Raw genomic sequence first — 21,312 nt, 5'->3', positions numbered from 1 at the left:
GGGTCACGGTGTCCATAAACAGCCCTTTTCAATCTATCCCAGGCATGTTCGATAGGGTTAATGTCTGGGGCACATACTGGCCACTCTAGTCGAGCGATGTCGTTATCCTGAAGGAAGTCATTCACAAGAGGTGCACGATGGGGACGCGAATTGTCGTCCATGAAGACGAATGCCTCGTCAATGTGCTGCTGATATGGTTGCACTATCGGTTGGAGGATGGCATTCACGTATCGTACAGGCGTTATGGCACTTTCCGTGACCACCAGCGGCATACATCGGCCCCACATAATGCCACCTCAATACAGCAGGAACCTCCACTTTGCTGAACTCGCTGGACAGTTAGTGTAAGGCGTTCAGCCCGACCGGGTTGCCTCCAAACACGTCTCCAACGATTGTCTGGTTGAAGGCATATGCGACATTCATCGATGAAGAGAACCTGATGCACTTCCTCTGCGGTCCATTCGGCATGTTGTTGGGCCCATCTGTACCGCACTGCATGGTGTCGTGGTTGCAAAGGTGGACCTCGCCATAGACGTCGGGAGTGAATTTGCGCATCCTGCAGCCTGTTGCGCACAGTTTGAGTCGTAACACGACTTCCTGAGGCTGCACGAAAAGCATTATTCAACATGGTGGTATCGCTGTCAGGGTTCCTCCCAGCCATAATCCATAGGTAGCGGTCATCCACTGCAGTAGTAGCCCTTGGGCGGCCTGAGCGAGGCGTGTTATCGACAGTTCTTGTATCTCTGTATCTCCTCCATGGTGGACCTCGCCATAGACGTCGGGAGTGAATTTGCGCATCCTGCAGCCTGTTGCGCACAGTTTGAGTCGTAACACGACTTCCTGAGGCTGCACGAAAAGCATTATTCAACATGGTGGTATCGCTGTCAGGGTTCCTCCCAGCCATAATCCATAGGTAGCGGTCATCCACTGCAGTAGTAGCCCTTGGGCGGCCTGAGCGAGGCGTGTTATCGACAGTTCTTGTATCTCTGTATCTCCTCCATGTCCGAACAACATCGCTTTGGTTCACTCCGAGAGGCCTGGACACTTCCCTTGTTGAGAGTCCTTCATGGCACAAAGTAACAATGCGGGCACGATCGAGACTTACCAACTTGCATTAATCGAAAGGTGCGAAAAGTGGTAGGAGAGTCGAAGAAGAGCTGCTCGTTTCAGACATTCAAAAAAATATTCGATAACTTTCCAGTGGGAGCAGGTACAGAACAGATCTTGTGCCTCACTCTAAGGCTTTTCCCTGCGTGCATTCCAAGGACAATCAAGACAAAACTACTTCTTCTCATTCACATCTCGCATAATAACTGCATGATTAGAAAAACTGGTCCTAAACTGAGGTTTAGCGACAGTTGTTATACCCGCGTTTCATCCGTGAATACTTCAACAAGAGCAAAAGTCAGAGCTGTGCTGTCCATCGCTCAGTTTATGGTCGTCTTTGAAGTACAAATAAATCTAGCGGTGCTGGAGACGGTCATCATGTTGTTTTGGTTCCGGGTCTCGGCGTGCCTCTGTGGATTAGCCCGTATTCTCTGGCTTTAGACGTTAGAGACACCTGCGAACATCACTGCCCCCTAAGAATCAGATTTCATCACCCACTGGCAGCCACGTTTTCTTACGTCACAGAATTGATCATTTGTAAGAGCCAGTGTTGCGAAATGTAACCAGGAATAAATTCGACATTCCACTTTAGCCAGATATGCATATCGTATTGATATGCTGTGGAAACTGCCGCTCTGCCCTGAATCCGATCTTTTTCTTTTTTTTTTCTTTTAAAAAAATAATGTTATGACAAACCTCTTTTCGAAATTGTACTCTGGTATTCTTCGAATACAACAGACGCAAACGTCTGTCGCGATTCTTGGCGTTGTCCTGCTTAAATTGCGGTATACGGAACTGATGATTTTTGCTCACCGTGGATCCGGCATTCGTTGCTGTTGTCGGACGCTCTACCTGACGCCATACCGTCACGTTAAAGAAATTCCACACAGTCCGCCTGCGAACCGTGAAAACTTCTTATGTTTGTCCGATCCAGCCACGTATAATAAGTGGTTATGATTTACTTCGATTGTTTTTCCATCCCAATGCTTTTCTCATTCTTTCTATGTTCCTTGGTGAAGGTTGATATAAAGGTTCATACATGTCTCATTTTTTCCCTTTTCTTAAAACCCATAACGTTCTTAATTTTGGCTCTGCAGTATCGTTTGTTTCGTATGTCTTTTTCAGAAACACTCATTAATTCCGTATTTTTTAGATTAATTGGTCCACTTACTACTCTCTTTTTTGTTGAAGTTTAAAAATATTTGTTTCGTTTTTCTGACTTCAATTCTTCTTTTTTAGTCAATCCAAAATGGCACTTTTTCCGAGCTGTGTCTACAAGTTTTTAAAGTTTCCTATAGATTTGTTGCTTGCTCTTTTGTTAGTATGTATTTTCCTTTTGCATATTTTCCGCCTAGAAAGTTTAGAATCTTTTTCCAACCTTTTCTGTATTAAAGTAATGCATTCCGCAGCACAGAGTGGATAATGTTCGCGTTTATGGAGATTACTTTTGCATTGAAGATACTCGTGGAGAGTTCGTACTTAGTTTTAATTATTTGGTATCTGATATTAGTCCACTGATTCGAATAGTTTATTTATTATTGAATTTTTTGATACTCACAAAATCTGAGTAAATTTTGTTCTTGGTGCTTTCGTATTGAAATTGTTTATACATATATTCTCAGAAGTGAAGAGTGCGAAGCAACAAAGCTTTCTCTTAAATGGCTGTCGAGAATCCTTAGTCATGATGGTCGATGTGTCATACTAACCATGACAGTATATCTAGTTCACGGATTTGAGTGCAGCCCTCCTCAACTCCCTCACACTGTAGTTAGCGCTCTATATGTTACACAATACGAGCAAAACAAAAGCCTTCGCAGTACTCTGATCTAATAGCTGTCGCCCAGAACACATCGAATGCTGTTAATTTACTGTGAACGCATCGTTGGTGTTAGTACTTGTTCACTATGTGATCAACAGGCTCTTCGATTTGTGACAAATCACTTGCTCCCGCCCATACAGGGCACGGCATTCGGTTATGTGACTATCGCCCCCGTTGGAAAGTCTCTTTCGCCGCCTCATTGCGCTAACATCCATTGTTTCCTATTTGTGAATGTTTGACAAGCTTCGATGAGTATCAGTGGATGCAATTTTTCCGCACGGAGAAATCTGTTGTAGGCCATGCTTCACACAAACCTCCATTTCGTGTAATTGTTTGTCAGATTCTGCTGTACTGCGAACTGACGCAAAAAAAGAAAAAAAAATTAATACAGCGATGACGAGAAGATCCAACCGCTAATGGCGCACCTACGACGTTATCGGCGTGTGTTGGTGTAATAGAATATGACTACTGTACCATTTATTTCCGCAACAAATTACTTGTTTTCGTACACATCACTACATTGGGTTTTTCAAAGTCAAATTCAGACAATATACGTTGCAGTCCATGTGTGTGATTCTTCCTCCATTTCCCATCTTACTTGTTGCAGTTCTAATCCAGATAATGTGCGAATTTTAATGTTGGAAGCCTTGGCTGGTAATGTTGCCTTTGCACCCGCGTCACTACAAAAGGGTATTAATGATCCCTATTCCCGTTATTAAAGTGCGTGTTGTATACGTGTGAAAATGTTTCTGTACAGGTCTTCAGGAGAAAAAGTGGATTACCAAATAATCATTATAGAGTGCTATACTGTATAAACAAAAAACGTATTGCTGTTCGTATCTTCGCAAGGAATAAGGATGCACGAAAGGCAATTGCGCTGGTTAATGTCTATCTGGTACCTAAAGAATGTTGGCTTGATACATGTCTTTTTTTTTTATTTTGCTTTTGGACGAAATGTTATTTGCAGTGGTCAAGATAATTGAGACATTCTGTACATACAGCATATAACTTGTGTAAGTGCAAATATTTTTATATGTGTACCTTCATATGTACACACATCAGTATATCGGCCTTTTTTTTCTGTGTATCGGACAGTCTTTTCTCAAACACATCACAAACTGTACTACCTGATGTTTTCTGCACAGTCATAACTGCACCACTAAGTAGACTACGCCTGTCAGCATAGACTAACCGTTTTGCGTCCATGCGTCCACACTGCAGCACCTGACCTGCTGCCCAGGAGAAAATATGCAGTAATGGCTTACTCTTGCCAATGTCCGTGGAGGTACTAACCAACTGAAAAACATACTACTCCTAATAGCTATAATTATTGGTCTGCAAATGACTTAAATACTGATATAATGTTTTCCAGTCCAGCGTCTTCATTCACCAAAAGAAATATCTGCACTTATACCTGTTACACCGTGTGTAACCGTGTTCCAAGTGGAAGTTGGTTCAAAAATGGCTCTGAACACTTTGGGACTCAACTTCTGAGGCCATCAGTCCCCTAAAACTTAGAACTACTTAAACCTAACTAACCTAAGGACATCACACACATCCAGGCCCGAGGCAGGATTCGAACCTGCGACTGTAGCGATCGCGCGGTTCCAGACTGTAGCGCCTAGAACCGCTCGGCCACCCCGGCCGGCGTGGAAGTTGGGGTACAGACTTGTATATGAGATAACTCGGACTTTCCAAGTATAATCTTAATTTACTGTGGTGCATTACAGTAGACCAAACATAGATTCCCCATCTGCCACCTAGGTAAGATCATAATGCATGTATAATTACTTTCTTACTTAAAAAGACAGCTGTCAGTAATGGTCTTCAGACAAAAATACATTCTTCAATTACAGAACCGAAAAGGATGATTAAAGTTGAACATACCTTATACATAAAGCTATGCAATGTTCCCTCCCCCAATAATTTGTTACTCTTATACTTCTGGAAACAATTTAAATTTAGCGTCTTCTCCTTTCGGGTACATAGCTATAGGTCTCACTCATGAAAATCCTTCTGATAAGTACGCTGTTTATACTGTTTTAATGTGAATCTAATTTGAGTGAAACACAGCAAGCGTGAGAATAAAGAGACGGCTGACAATTGAGTTACCGTTGACTGTCGCAATTTGTTGTTACATTTAGCTCTTTCACCATTGAAATATAATTACGGAGCTGTATCGCGTGAATAGCCTTCTATGTCCTACATCGGTAAATTCCTCCCGACATTAACTGTTAGTAAAGGTATCCTGCAATTCATTATGCCGCGGCTGTACGCACATTAACAATAAATGTTATCAAAATACGATATATTCTTTATTCCAGAATAATATGAACTTTATTTTGATCTAGAAATAATTTATAAACATGCATACAACATCTGAACACTTTTACTTTTTTCAAATAAAGTCTGTCGATCTGAGATTAAAAAATTGCTTATAATTTCGTACTACTAAAATTTTTTTTGCTGCCAAAACTATTTTAAAATTTCCATCGACAGCCACATTTATAACGTTTCGCTTGCACTTTAATAGTTTGTATGTTGAATGCAAACAAAGTTGCGAGTTTCACACACATCCGAACCACATGTTTATTAATTATCTGCACTGTAATATCGCGGTCATGCCTTATACATAGCTAGAAACCCCTATAATTGCAAAGAAATAGCATGAAAACAAATTTTGACATCGCTGGTATATTGATTCAACAAATTCTAAGTTTAAACATGACATACAATCTTGCTCTGGGAGAATGAAGGAATTCCGACGTTTCTATTACAAACTGACAGTTTGTAATAGCGCAAATTTACAGAGAGGCCATTGAGATTGCGAAACACTGATATAATTTTAATAGAAAGGATGAAGACATTAAGCTGGGTAAGATATGCTTGTCAACATTGCAGAAACAGCGCGACAATCGATTAAATTCAACTGAGAAAGTTGGCAATATCAGATATCATAGCACAGCCGACGTCACGTGATTGACAGCGGCGCCCTCTGGATGGCTTATATATATTGTGCTCATGCGCGCTCTCGTTGCAGTTCGCCGATTGTCCTCGGAGGTTGGCTTCCGTTGTCGAAGGCGAAACGTCAGGGGAGAGACTTATGTATGGACCACGGCATCTCAGCCCGGAAGTGTTAAGTGATGACAACACCTGCCATGAAAGCCTTCATTCTATGACCAAACTGACAGTTATTATCCTCGTTCTTGTCTCTCTGACTTTTTCGGTGTTTCCTCGCTGCAAGAAGACCTGCGCCTTTAGAGGTGGAACAGTTGTTAACACAATGGATGTGTATTCTCGACGAACAGAATTCTTGTACCCACCCAACCATCCAAATTTTATTTTCGATTGTTACCCTAAATCACTCCACGTAATTGCAGGGATAGTTCCTGCAACAAGATCACTGCCGTTCTCTATCATCTCCCTAGTCCAATGGTACCTGATGTTACATAACCAACGTCACGATGTAGAAGAGGCTTTACGAACGCTTTGTTGTTCATTTTACAGTGTAAGGTATAATAAAATCAATTATCTTTGATGCCTCTTTGCATTAACTATCGTTTGACTTTTAAGAATTTACCGTGTGAGTAGTTGGATTATGTTGTAAGACGTTTGACTACTCAGCAAGTAGGCTTATGATCGAGGTCTGACAAGTATCGTAATGTACACGCAAGTACTTTACGGTGAGGAACGTCACCAATAAATCGGAAAACCAACTGATTCATATTGCAGCTTGTGATATTGATTTCATTTTTTTGTTTTCTTTTATTTATCCTTTCATTTCTTTTCTTTGCTTTGAAATTTTTTATTCGTTCTTTGTTCTTGTTACCTTTTTAATTAGTTTAATTTTCTTTCGCTTGCTCCCCCCTAACTGTGTACCCGTGTGTTGCCCCATTCTGTGTCGGTATTCCTTCGCTTTTCTTTTGACACAAATAAAACGCAAAAGGTCAGCCTAGATGCCAGTAACCGCTAAAGCTAGGGCTTTCTTCCCGGGAGAAGTCTACTAGTATCGAACATAGGCCTTAATCTGAGGCAGAAATTCCTGAGAGTGTACGTTTGGGGCACAGGTTTGTATGGTAGTGAAACATGGACTGTGGGAAAACCGGAACAGAAGAGAATCGAAACATTTTAGCTGTGGTGCTCCAGAGGAATGTTGAAAATTAGGTGGACTGATAAAGTAAGGAATGAGGAGGTTTACCGCAGAATCGGCGAGGAAAGGAACATACAGAAAACCAGGCATGCCGCACATCCAGGATGTGTTCCGTGCCAGATTCCATAAAGCGGCTAGCGGAGTCTAGATGCAGATGTAGTGTAATAGATGAAGATACTTAGTTTTGTACATAAACAACACCTTCTCTTGGTGCACTGTATTTTATTCTTCCAGATGCGTTTCCCCTTTTTTTCACGTTAAGGCATCATCAGTGGAATCTATAATGATACAGTTATGATACACTTTTGTTTGATATGTATTATTCGTACATTCTCTCTCTCTCTCTCTCTCACACACACACACACACACACACACACACACACACACACACACACACATATATGTGAGTTTACGTCCTGAAGTCACAGTTTTCTATCAACACTGATAGTACATCACAACAACAATGGCATACAAAATGAAAAGTGGGAAGAAATATGTCCGAAACATAAAAACATGCTTACGTTTCGTAAATGGAGCGGCAGTGCGACCTCTAGCATCATGTGACCAGATGAGAGGATATGCAGATGCCAACTAAAAACGGAAAGAACTGCCAGTAATTACTTATTTACATAAAAATCGAGAAGTGAACTGTTTTATAATCTACGAATAATACACATCAAAACAAAAGTGTATCATAACTGTTCCATTATAGATCCCCCTAACGATGCCTTAAAGTGGAAAAAGGCGAAACGCGTCTGGGAGAATAAAATGCAGTGCAGCAAGAGAAGGCGTTTTTTGTTTACGGAACAAATATTTCTGTGCTTGCTGTGAATGATGGCCACGCAGACAAACTCGTTAGGTGTAGATACATCTGATGACGAGGCTAGCATCCCCAACATCGAACATGATATAATAAAATGAAGACTATTTAATTACAGTGTGAAACAACTTCTTTTTTCCTAATTCATAAGGGAGAGAGTGTTGGGTGGACGGCAGATTGGGCACCGTATGCAATCTGATAGAGCGGCGCGCCAGTGCTGCCAACATGCGCGGCATGCCAGGTAGAGGCTGGTGCACGCGTGCGGCTGCAAACCGCCACCGCCGGGAATGTTAAGCTATCGATTCAGCGCAGCCGCGCTAGGCGGGGGCCGGCGGCGGCGGGGGCTGCGAATATTTCATAGCCTAAGCCTCAATTCCGGGGGCAGCATCACAGTGACACAGGCTCCGCGCCGCACCGCGCCTCATATTAACTCTTAAAGTAGACATCATGGCTAGCCGCGGAAAAAAAAGAAAAAAAGAAAAAAAAATCTTCTGCTACTTATTGTACCAAAAACTTTTCATAGGGCTGTCGCTGAAAAGACGTCTGAAAAGAACCTTAACTTTTTTTTAAGTTGTGGAGCATATACTACATAAATGAAAACTTTCATGTGGACCTTCTGTGCAGTAACATAATTTTGTTTATATGTCTCGCAAAACTTTTGGTCGAGTGTGTAAGTACTATAGCGCCTCCAGTTTCACTTCGTTACCAGTACGAGCTCTTTTGCCACCTAGAACCCACTGAGTGGTCCAAATGCGCGGCAATAAGTTGCTGCTGTATTAGTATGTACACAGGATGATCCTCGTAATTCACCGACAATATTTCGGCGATTGTTCAGGGACATTTTCATAATATTGACCCGGATCCGTAGCCGAGATCTTTAACGTTCGCCTGTGCGTTGGCACCTACCTCTGAGGTAAGCTGGGTACAATCCTAGTGACGGAAGAAACTTTCACAGCCGGTATTTGGCTGACAAGGGGAGGTGTTGTGGTGGCATTAACTTTCTGCTCACCAGACTCTGCGTCTGGATTAAACTCCGAACTTCATCGCAGTCGCTCGTGGACTGAAAGCATGTGATATTGTGAACAGAGGTGCGTCCATCGGACGTTAAGCGTGTTCGCTGCTATTCGAGAGAAGTATACCATGCGCCTCCGGGTTTTCATTCTCTCCCTTCTCTCATCGTCATGCGGTAAGACATTAAAATTACCTACAATCAACAAATACACATGTGGGTCCATATTCCTCAGTCGTCCTATATTATAAACGATTTTTACGTTCTTGTAAACTAATGAAGCAATCAAGGTAAATCTTTTTTCATCTTTTTTATTGATTCTTGGACAGCATTACCTGATCTTTTTTAAGAAATTTAGTAACCATTAAGCCTGCCCCGCTCCGTCTGAGGAGTTACGTAAAGTTGCCCTGTCCAAAATGAAGTGGGTGCATGACAGAAGAAGTCATTCACTTTGAAAATCTAATCTGAAACAATAATTAAAAAATTCTGAGTCTATTGGATATTGTGCACGAAGTGGCATCACACATACTTAAAAATTTTGACCAAATAATAAAATGATGGCTGTTTGAAAGAAAGGTGTATTGTTGTGTGTTTTCGGTCACGTTATTTGCAATAAATAATGAATAAATTAATATTAAAAATAATTCTCCTACTCCTTGCGGACATACCCGAGGATTTATTCAGGCAAATTTGAGAAAGATATCTTTATTAGTACACCAGAAAATAACTGTATCTCAAGCTGACAGAATGGATTGCGGTCGCACTAATAAAGCTATCTTTCTTAAATTTGTCTGTATTACTCCTCGGGCATATCCACAAGGACCAGTAGGTTGTTTTTTATTTTGATGTATTCATTATTTATTGCAAATAACGTGACCAAAAACAGGCGACAAAACATTTTTGTTTCAAACGTCCGTCAGTTTATTGCTTTGTCAAATTTCAAAAAACTGTGCTGTCGCTCCGTGATCAGTATCCTATAAATTAAGAAAAGTGTTCTTTTCTTATTTCAAATAAGATTTGCAGACTGCAGGACTTCCGTCATGGACACGCCTCGTTTTGGACAGAGCAACTTTAACTCCTCGGATTGGGGGGGGGGGGCTTAATGATGATTGAATTTCTTAAGAAAAATCATAAAATGTTATTTCAGAATCAATTATCCGAGAATCAATAAACATCGTGCAAAAAGATTTCTTCATTTGTTTTTCCAAGAAAAAAATCGTAAAAATCGCTTGTATTATTGGCTGACTGGGGAGAATGGACCCTTAACAAACAACTAATCTTCGCGAAAATTCAGTATGTCCCTTGGGGTCTCCCTGCCAACCATGCTATACGACTTTAGTTTTAATGTAAGCGACCCGTCGTTACAAGTGTCTTATTACAGAGCAATTGCATTCTTTTCATTTCTTACCCCTTTTGTCTTCGTATCTGTATTGAGCTGAAAATATCTGCACAGCAGTGCATAGGTCGATGTTACTTGTTGTGTGTCTCGTCTGGAAACAAAATTCCAGTATTCAGTCATACTGCTAACAGCAGCAATGCATACTCGACATCAAGTTCACGTTAAGTTCGGCTTGGTTTTCTCTAAATTTTGTTTTTCCGGCAGTGTTAGTTATACGACAACAGCGATACACAGGAGTGTCGATAGATTTACTAATTAAGACTTGACCGATATGCAACTTGTTCACTGAATGCAATGGAAGAGCGCCACAACGACTCTATGTTGAACTGTTTATCTGAGGGTTGTTGCATTACTCTGTCTTCTGTGTTGTAAGTTTTGGCGGTTTCAAGTTGCATGCTTTTTTACTGTTGTGAAGGCGTTTCCACTTAAACAGAGGTAATCAGGCTAACAAATCGAAAAAATCCTAATTATGTTGAATGTCTCTTTATAAAAAAATTATTATTATTAGTTTTACTGATAGCTTCTACTTGGGATTTTGCATTGGCAATTGCTTTGCTTGGATTGTCTGAAAGATTGTTCGAGAACCTGCAGCTACTGCAGACAATGAATCAAAACAGAAGTTAAGCTGACTGCATGATTTCCGAGAACCAGATTCTACCGAAGTTCTCCTCAAAAACCAAACACCCTGTTTCATACTTCTTTACATCTGTGACATGAAATATGACAAAACATTTACTGATCTCTGGTTGTGTAAGGTAGCCCCTTGAAATCTAAAATCGAATATTTTTTCTTTTTCTCTTTTAGCGTACTTGTGACAATGAATAACACTCCGGAAACTGATCTCTGGGAACTGCCGCCGCCACCGCTTCTGCTGCTATTGAAAGCTACTAAAAAGGTGCGTCCCATTTACTGGGCGGCAAATTACAAGTGAACTCTGTGTGCACTGAGTCCACGTAATGTTTGAAAGGTGGCTACACTGAGCCACAGCGCCAGAGATCGCGCTAGAGAGTATTGTTCCGCCGCCTCCACTGGCAGTGATTATTGAGATGTCGTAGTGGGCAGTGCTTGGGGAGAGCTTGTGGTAGTCAGTGCTTGTTAAGAACTCGTAGCAGAGAGTGTTTGTTGAGATGTGCTAGTAGGGAGTGCTTGCTGAGATGTGATACTGAAAAGTTCTTGTTGAGATGTGGTAATAGCGAGTCGGTGTGGAGATATATTGTAATGATTAGAGTGATTTTGGTCAATATATGAAGGTAACGAAACTTGATTTATTTTTCATTATTTAATGTCGTAAATAATGCTTCATTACAGGTTCAGTCAACAAAGCATCTGGCTTGTGTTCTGGGATTAGAGTGTAATTCTGGTTTTCTTGAGTAATTATGGTATTTCTATTTTCTTTAATTAATTCAGTAAAAAATGATATTTAAAATTTCTTGTGTTGTTGAAGAAGAACCGTGCCAGATGCGTACGTTGAGTCATACTTCCACACACAGAACAGTTATACTTGTGCTTTGGTTTCGTAGGTTTTATAGTTGCTGGGGACTTAATTAATTAATTGTGTTAATGAAAATTTCCATTTCATTCTTTGTTGTTGTTCTATGCAGTCAGATTGCGTAATAATACTAGTCAGGGCCAACCGTTTACGAGACTACGTAATCGGACAGACAGCTACTAAATCAAAAAAATTAAAATTATTTGCATTTTATTATATTAATTAAGCCCCCATGCATGTTTCTGCGTTTTAAATTGGAATTGTGAAACCTTATCTAATGAATGACACAGACTGGAACATGAATGATTACGTGCTAATTGCATTAATACTGATTTCTTTAAAAGGTGTTTGGCAAATTTAGAAATATCGCTTAAGCAAAAGTGCTCGTCATTATAATCAAGAACTGCAAAGAAATGACGAACTCTGAAAATACTTTAAGGTTTTTTGTTCAGTAGTGTCATGTTCAAAGAATTATTACGAAACGTATACTTTCATCGTAGGTTACAAAAGGTTGCATTAATTGAATTAATCTTTCCTGAATTGTCGCTAATGTTATATAATTAAGAAGTCGGGGACCGTTCTTTATCAGATACTAAATTGTTACAATGGTGTCAGGCAGCAGCTCGCGCGCAATTAAAGGAAAGGAAATTACTTGTTACCTTATTATGAAGTCTCCAGCAAATCAATCAAAACCAAAGATATCAAAAACAATATTATAAAATCAATTTCCTCGATAAAGAAAAATTTTCATCACTCTCGCCATGCTGCTTTCTCGGTCGTGGCTCACTTCACGATTACACTGTCTCTGCGATCAGCCTCCATGAGGGGTGGCCAACGCAGAGATGTTGACACAGACGCGCTGTGTCACAGATAACATTGCGCACTGTCTCAGAAACAAAGTAAGCTCGACTGCCGTCGGTGTATTCAAGTTGTAAGGGAAGCTGATAGTGAATAAATATCAACACCCATTTCAACGTTTGTTAAGCGTGAGCTTCCACGGCCGTTGTTATAGTCAATAAAATTCTTCAGCGTTTGTGACACCATTGCTAATATGTAAAATTCTCCGACGTTTCGGCCACTGTTGCAAATAGCCTTGTTCAGGGTGTTTTTCCAACTGTCAGAAGAAACCCTCTAAGGAAGGCCATTTGCAACAATGGCCGAAACGTCGGAGAATTTTACACGTTAATGATGCAGCCACATTCGCCGAAGAATTTGATTGACCACAATTAAGTTACTACTCCGTTACGAGTCACAAAGAACATAGGTTCCTTAAATGAAAATACTCCCAAAATATCCCTGAACAACCTTGAAATTTACCGGTGGTATTCTGCTTTATTCCGTATTTAAGACGTGGCACACACTCAGAAAGAAGACCCTATTTTCGTAGAAGGTGGATGTCAGCACTCATTGATCTTTCGCTTGGTCTTTGACTGAACTTAGTGTACTGAGCGCTCGTCAGTGGAAAGAAAAACATCATTTTTCTAAAGCATACTCTGCGTTCTCCTAAAACCGGGCTTATGGCCAACGGGAGGATACACACATCCAAGAATAATATTCAGGTATGCAGCTATTTCTTCGACTGTTTTCTGTTGTTTTTGTCGTGTCGCTCGGTGTTTCGAAGTCACATTGATGTAGCGGGAAACGGACAGTTTGCACGCCGCGTGTATACCCTCTGTGACACTCATACAGCTGCTGATGCAAGGTAACCCGAAAGAGTAACTACATCCTGTGGTGAATGGTTGCCATTTCTTCGCCGTCACAACACAAAAATATGGTCATATATCATTAAATCATCTCTGCAAACGTCTCCATCGTGAGATGGCCATCTGCTACAGATTTCTAACATCAGACTACCCAAAATACGATGTTTGCTGTGGCCTACATCGGAATATTAATATGAGTGGGCTCCAAAAAGTAAGTTACCCGATACTCTTTTAGCATACCAAGTAGCTTTTATTGATTATTGCGCCACACTTTTAAGTGACACAGGTACATGACACTATTTTTCGAAATAGTCATCAAGACGCTGTAAACGACGGTCGATGCGTTCTACCAATCAACTCCTTGACGATGAAAATCCGATATTTGATCACGGAGCTATTCAAGGACCACCACGTGAATGTCCCCATCACTGGAAAACCTCATTCCCCCAGATGTTCTTTTGGCTTACCGAAGAGATGGAAATGACACGATGCAAGATCACGATCTTCCTTCTTTCCTGATCAGCCTCATGTACGACAGTGTGGGTTCCTGATCAGCGTAACATACAACAGTGTGGGTTCCTGATCAGCCTCACGTATGACAGTGTGGATTCCTGAGCAGCCTCACATACGACAGAGTGGGTTCCTGATCAGCTTCACGTACGACAGTGGGGGCTTGGTCACATAGTTGGCACTATTTCGCTACCGCTGGAATCGTAATTGCGTTTGTCCATATACCGCTAGAATTTCACCGTCAGTCTGTGTGCAACTTAGGCGTTTTTCTCACGAGAATCATACTGTCCTGCGTGCTTCAAATTTGGAGTACATTTCCAGTTGCTGCGTCATTTCACTCTCACGCCTGTTATCCGCACTGTAGAGAACTCTGCCTGCAGGAAACCCATAACATGTGCTCTCTTCCACCAACTCGTCCCTCTCGTAGCACAGTGGAACGACATGTCTAACTTACTTCGTGCAGTCCTTAGGCATCTCTTCATTATGTGTGTGCTTCAGCAGATGCTAATTTTATATGGCTGAATTAAGGGTATTTTATTTTTTTATGCAGATTCCTGCGTAACATTAAGCAAGCGGCTAATTACTTTCTTTCTGTTCTAGACCAGAAACGATCGTCTCTCCACCAACTTCTGCGATCACTTCCAAACAAGTGCTACATACACAGTGCAGCAAAATAATGTAAGTAATTGTTAGTTTATACAACATTATCATTTAGTTTATACAACATTATCAAAATTCTTTTTAGTAGTATTGTTCGTATTTCTTGAAAATTTTATCCATGAATAAGTAATCCTTCAAGTGGCATTATTTTGACCAAATACTGTACGAATTAAGTGGCGTTATAGTGAACACAGTAACTGAACCATCTGGAAAACGCTCAGACCATCGTTTGTTTCCGCAGTGTCAGGAGAGATAATGTCTGCAGCTCTTGCGCAGGATTCATGCAGTGAATACGACGACCGAGATGGTCCCACAGATGTTCAACTGAGGTGAAAGCCAAGAAATTTTATAGCAGCGAAGTATTCTGCTCTCTGTCGACCTGTTTTAGACATTTGCAAACACTACCGACAGTGTGATAAGGCAAGTTCTAACGTTCTTCGCGAAAGAAAGTCGTAAAGTACTGGCTATCGAAATTTTACAGATTATATTCGAAGTTAGTTGCGCCAGAGAAGATTTCCACTCAAGTGAATGTCATGAAAACATTCACCAGACCGTAAAGCGGTCTCCAACAGTCGTATTGTTCCATCTGTATCGAACAGGGTTGTTACTTCTAGTCTCTGTATAAATTTCGTATTTAATGTATTATAGACTATTAATTTTGGATTCTGACAGCTTTCAAATGCTCTCTCATGTAACGCAACTGTGACATTTGCATTTGCTTGCCATTCGTCGACAGTAGTTTGCAGAATGAAACAAATGACTTGAATTGCCGCTGTTGTCCTGGAGTATAGTTGTTTCCAGTGAAAAAGTTTCGGGGTTTTCTTTTTAACGCAGTTCGTGAATATACTGGTTCCAGTGCTGTTTTGTTTTCAATACAGCTTTCGTCCATTATGGCATAATTTAACATTGCTACCAACGTTACTAAATGCACAAAATTCATAAATACTTTAAATACCTCACATATGCGTCTTTCTCATCCTCAATTAAAGAGCCAACTGAATCGTAAATGCACTTGGTGTGAGATTAGTGGCAGTCTCTAATGTTTGAGTGCCTTACAATTTGCTCCCTTAATGCAAGTTCGTTAAGGAAAAAATATTTTTCGATAATTTCATTCACTTAATTTCAATATAAAGTTCGCTTTACATTAAGTTTTACTGATTTGACTACTGATGCACATAAACCAGGTTTTGTACAAGAAACTGATGAAATTACCAAATTTTAATTATATTGTGTTACGAATCCTAATTATTTTTTACATTTTCCAAAACTTGTGAAAACAAGACTAATCTTAATTTTCATCAAATGTCTGAAATACGAGGTTATGAAACATGTTAGAAAATGACAATGACGATACGTTTTTGAAAAACACAAAATTTTAAATACGTAATAGTAAGAAAAAGGTAACAGAAGAGGTGACAATTGTTATTAAATAGTGGTTCTTAAGTCATCTAAATTAAGAGGGAATGTTACGTATGTGATTTGAAATACATGTAAAAAGCATTACAGCTGGTATAAAATTAAAGCATTGTGCTCAGAACAATGATTACTGAAATATTCAAAGTGAAACGTTCTTTTACTTTCATTTTGGTGGTAGATGAATACGAAAGTAACAGACCATCGGATAACATTCATGTGGCACAGCCACGTTTTTTCAGATTTCAAAACATTAATTGTTCTGTTACAGTCATTACGATGAGAAGTTCAGTTTAGTGCCTTTAACACTGGCAGTTCCCTGTTTTCACCTGGGATTGTTGCAACACCAACAGCAAAATAACTTTGGAGGAAAACTCATGGTTATCAGAATTATGCAGTGTTATTATGCACCGTATTCTGTGAAATTACTAATTCTTCGTATTGTAATTTACATTCCATGAACTGTCATAACTTAAGACACCTTCCGCTAAGTGCGTCTTTTACTACTTAGTACTCATTCAAAAAGCCTTCCAAACTTCAAAGACCTTCAAATAATATGGGTTTCGTGAATTTTACTGTCGTGAATTACTATTGCGACTTCCTTCAGAGCGTTCAGGAACGTAGTCACTCCTGCGCGCTAGATTTATTACAAGCGATATAATATTTTAAGTACGTAAGAGTACTTAAGAAAGTGTCCAGTTAACATGAGCTCTAAAATGCATGCCTTAAGAGCAATGAACACTGAGGAGATGTGTTTCAGAGTAGCGAAGCTGACTGAATAAGTGCTCGTAGCTCCTCAGGTATGTATTTTAGAACCCATGTACGTTAAACGTTTGTTACTTGTTTTTGTCCATACTACCACCTTCCAAAGTTTCCTACCCTAGAATCTTGGCAACAACAGTGCCGGTACATGTATTTCCCTGTCAGAGCTATCAGAACGGTTTTCTCTAATAACTTCCGACTGGTTCGTTTCGGATCAGGGGCTCTTGCTCAAATTGATTCATTTATCCCTCTCCATCAAGCCTGAAGATTTGTAAAATCATCACGGAATCCTCCTGTTTATACAGGCATCGGGCCTAAAAATGCAACGCCATGTACGGTCGTTTGATAACGTTCCCCGTCACGGGTTCCTATCTCATTTTGTTCCTCAAGACACCTTCTGCACCTCCCCGAAATTTGTCGGTGTAATTATGAAACACCCTGTATATACCTCGACGACGATGGCATCATCCAGTATTGTAACCGTCCGTGTCACAAGGCCAGAATCGTTCCATACTGGTGTAGGATCATGATAGTGAACTAACGTTTATTCTTGGGCATCAAATTCTCCTGATCCCAACGGGATGGAATATATCTGCGACTTAATCGGAACCGAGCGTGGTGGCGCAGTGGTTATGCGAGAATTAATTTAATTCCGAAAATATGGGAAAAGTAATTACTCAGTCGGAAAAATGTTGAAAATCCGTACGTAAAGGAAAAGAATATTCTGATACAACAAAAAGAAATTACCTTACGAAGTAGTAACTAGCATTACTGAGGATAAACCATAAACAGCGAGTATTCAACGAGCGAGATGGCGCAGTGGTTGGCACACTGGACTCGCATTCAGGAGGACGACGGTTCAATACCGAGTTCGACCATCCTAATCTAGGTTTTCCGTGATTTCCCTAAAATCTCTCCAGGAAAATGCCGGGATGGTTCCTTTGAAAGAGCACGGCCGACTTCCATCCCCGTCCTTCCCTAATCCGATGAGACCGATGACCTCACTGTTTGGTCTCTTCCTGTAAACAACCCAACCCAACTTCCGACTTCGGCAATCGCTATCGCGACTTAATCGGGCGTCAGCACCGCGCAAACAGTCATAATTTACGGGGCTCGTATTTAGATATCGGTTGGCTCAGACCTCGAAAGCTACCAAGCTAGTTTTCGGATCTATGCCACCCAGAATCACTGCTGCATTGCTTCACATTTGTGGATCAACATTCTGTTAAGCAGGTGATAATTCCGTTTCGTCTCCAAATGTGTGTGTGTGTGTGTGTGTGTGTGTGTGTGTTTGTATAGGGGTACATGAAGGTTTTAACGCTACTGATGTTCCCAGACAGTGTTCAAACAGTCATGTGATGAATATTGTTTTAACATTTCATTTGTTTGTGTGTGTGTGTGTGTGTGTGTCATCAGTCTTCTGACTGGCTTGATGCGGCCCGCCACGAATTCTACTCGGGGGCCAATCTTGTCATTTAAGAGTAGGACTTGCAACGTACGTCCTCAGGTATTTGCTGGATGTATTCCAATCTCTGTCTTCCTCTACAGTTTTTGCCCTCTACAGCTCCCCCTAATACCATGGAAGTTATTCCCTGATGGCTTAACAGGTGTCCTATCATCCTGTCCCTTCTCCTTGTCAGTGTTTCCCACATATTCCTTTGCTCTCCGATTCTGCGCAGAACCACCTCATTCCTTACCTTATCAGTCCACCTAGTTTTCAACATTCGTCTGTAGCACGACATCTCAAATCCTTCGATTCTCTTCTGTTCCGGTTTTCCTACAGTCCATGTTTCACTACCATACAATGCTGTGCTCCAGAAGTACTTTCTCAAAAATTTCTTCCTCAAATTAGGGCCTATGTTAGATACTAGTACACTTCTCTTGGGCAGAAATGCCCTTTTTGCCAGTGCTAGCCTGCTTTTGATGTCCGTCATTGGCTATTTTACTGCTTAGCTATCAGAATTCCTTAACTTCATCAACTTTGTGACCATCAATCGTGATATTAGGTTTCTCGCTGTTCTCATTTCTGCTACTTCTCATTGCTTTCGTCTTTCTTCAATTCACTCTCAATCCATATTCTGTGTTCATTAGCTCGTTCATTCCATCCAGCAGATCATGTAATTCTTCTTCACTGTCATTCAGGATAGTAATGTCATCAGCCAATCATATCATTGATATCCTTTCACCTTGAATTTTCATTCAACTCCTGAACCTTTCTTTTATTTCCATCATTTCTTCTTCGATGTACAGACGGGGGGGAAAGACTACATCCCTGTCTTACATCCATTTTAATAAGAGCGCTTCGTTCTTGGCCGACCACTCTTATTATTCCCGCTTGGCTCTTGTACATATTGTATATTACCCGGCACTCCCTACAGCTTACCCCTATTTTTCGAACATCTTGCAACATTTTACATTGTCAAAAGCTTTTGCCAAGTCGACAAATTCAATGAACTTGTATTGATTTTTTAAAAATCTTGTTTCTGTTATCAACCGCAATGTCAGAATAGCTTCGCTGGTTCCTTTGCCTTTCTAAAGCCGAACTGATCGTCATTTAGCACATCCTCAATTTTCTTTTCCATCCTTCTGCATATTGTCCTTGTTAGCAACTTGGATGCATGAGCTGTTAAGCTGATTGTGCGGTAATTCTTCCACTTGTCAGCTCTTGCAGTCTTCGGAATTGTGTGGATTATATTTTTCCGAAAGTCATATTGTATGTTATCAGACTCATACATCCAACGCACCAACGTGAAGAGGCGTTTTGTTTCCATTTCCCCCAATGATTTTAGAAATTCTGATGGAAAGTTATCTATCCCTTTTGCCTTATTTGATCTTAAATCCTCCAAAGCTGTCTTAAATTCCGATTTTAATGCTGGATCCCCACTCTTTCCACCTATCTGCCCTCTCCTCTGCATTCAGCAGTGGAATTCTCATTGCACTCTTTACGCTACCACCCTTCCTTTTAATGTCGCCGAAGATTGTTTTGACTTTCCTATATGCTGAGTCAGTCCTTCCGACAATCATTTCTTTACATTTTACATTCTCCCATTTCGTCTTAGCTTCCCTGAACTTCTTATGTGTTTCGTTCCTCAGCGACTTGTATTACTGTATCCCTGAATTTCTCTGAACATTTTTGTACTTCCTCCTTTCATCGATCAACTCACGTACTTCTGTTACCCGTGGTTTCTTCGCAGTTACCTTCTTTGTACTTATGTTTTTCTTTGCAACTTCTGTGACTGCCCCTTTTAGAGATGTCCATTCCTCTTCAACTGTACTGCCTATTGAGCTATTTCTTATTTCTGTGCCTATAGCCTTAGAGAACTTAAAGTATGTTTCGACATCCCATAGTACTTCCGCACCCCACTTCATCGCGTATTGATTCTTCCTGACTAATCTCTTGAACTTCAGCCTACTCTTCATCACTACTGTATTGTGATCTGAAGTCTATATCTGCTCCTGGGTACGCCTTACAATCCAGTATCTGATTTCGGAACCTCTGTCTGACCATGATGTAATCTAACTGAAATCTTCCCGTATCACCCGGTCTTTTTCAAATATACCTCCTCCTCTTGTGATGCTTGAACAGAGTATTCGCTATTACTTTCATTTTTTTTCACTCCGTCTTCAGGCCACAAGTGGCCCATCGGGACCATCCGACCGCCGTATCAGCCTCAGTTGAGAATGCGGATTGGAGGGACTGAAATTTATTACAGAACTCAATTAGTCTTTCTCCTCTCTCATTCATTTCCACAAGCCCATATTCTCTTGCAACCTTTTCTTCTCTCCTTCCCCTACAACTGCATTCCAGTCCCGCGTGACCATTAGATTTTCATCCCCCTTTGCGTACTGTATTACCCTTTCAATATCCTGAAATACTTAATGACTCTTCCGCCTTTAGGGGCAGTTTCCCACCCCAAGGATAAGAGAGAGCCCTGAATCTCTGACCGGTCCTCTGCCCTCTTTGACAAGGCCGTTGGCAGAATGAGGGCGACTTCTTATGCCGGATGCTGATTATTAATCAGAATTCAAGTGGGGTGGGTTTCAAACTCCGGACAGAGAACGTTTTGATTAGTAATCAAAGACGCTACCTTTTTTTTCTTTTTTTGTTGATTTCAAGTTGTTCGTTATTGTTCGTTGCTTTTGTTCCGGGCGCACGTCCCATGCCATCCACTTAATTCCTCCGTTGATCCCTTCACTTAGCTTCCTTCTTACAGAGGACAGCTAACTCTCTAACGGAACACGCTGAGCTACCGTGCCACCATCCCTAGTCCACGGGCGCTCTCCTGCTGTCTGAACGTATGTTGCTGATAATGTCGTCTATTTACATTAATGCAATAATTATATCTGCATACTAATGGTTGTCCAACACTCCCAAAACAATCAGGTGTTTGACGAATAATGGCTACAGCTTGCCGGCCGCGGTGGTCTAGCGGTTCTAGGCGCTCAGTCCGGAACCGCGCGACTGCTACGG

At 40.9% G+C, this 21,312-nt stretch overlaps 1 long non-coding RNA gene across 1 annotated transcript in view; it reads left to right on the top strand.

Annotated features, from left to right (window-relative positions):
• Window positions 1-21,312, top strand: part of LOC126259773 (uncharacterized) — a 593,974-nt gene that overhangs the window by 277,124 nt on the left and 295,538 nt on the right. The window contains exon 2 of the long non-coding RNA XR_007546559.1: window positions 14,607-14,684. This is a non-coding gene — a long non-coding RNA (uncharacterized LOC126259773). The remainder of the gene's footprint in view (window positions 1-14,606; window positions 14,685-21,312) is intronic.

This window comes from Schistocerca nitens, chromosome 5 (assembly GCF_023898315.1).
Source record: "Schistocerca nitens isolate TAMUIC-IGC-003100 chromosome 5, iqSchNite1.1, whole genome shotgun sequence".
Lineage (NCBI taxonomy): Eukaryota > Metazoa > Arthropoda > Insecta > Orthoptera > Acrididae > Schistocerca > Schistocerca nitens.
Note: the sequence above shows the minus strand (reverse complement) of the source record. Positions and strands in the feature narration are given on the sequence as shown.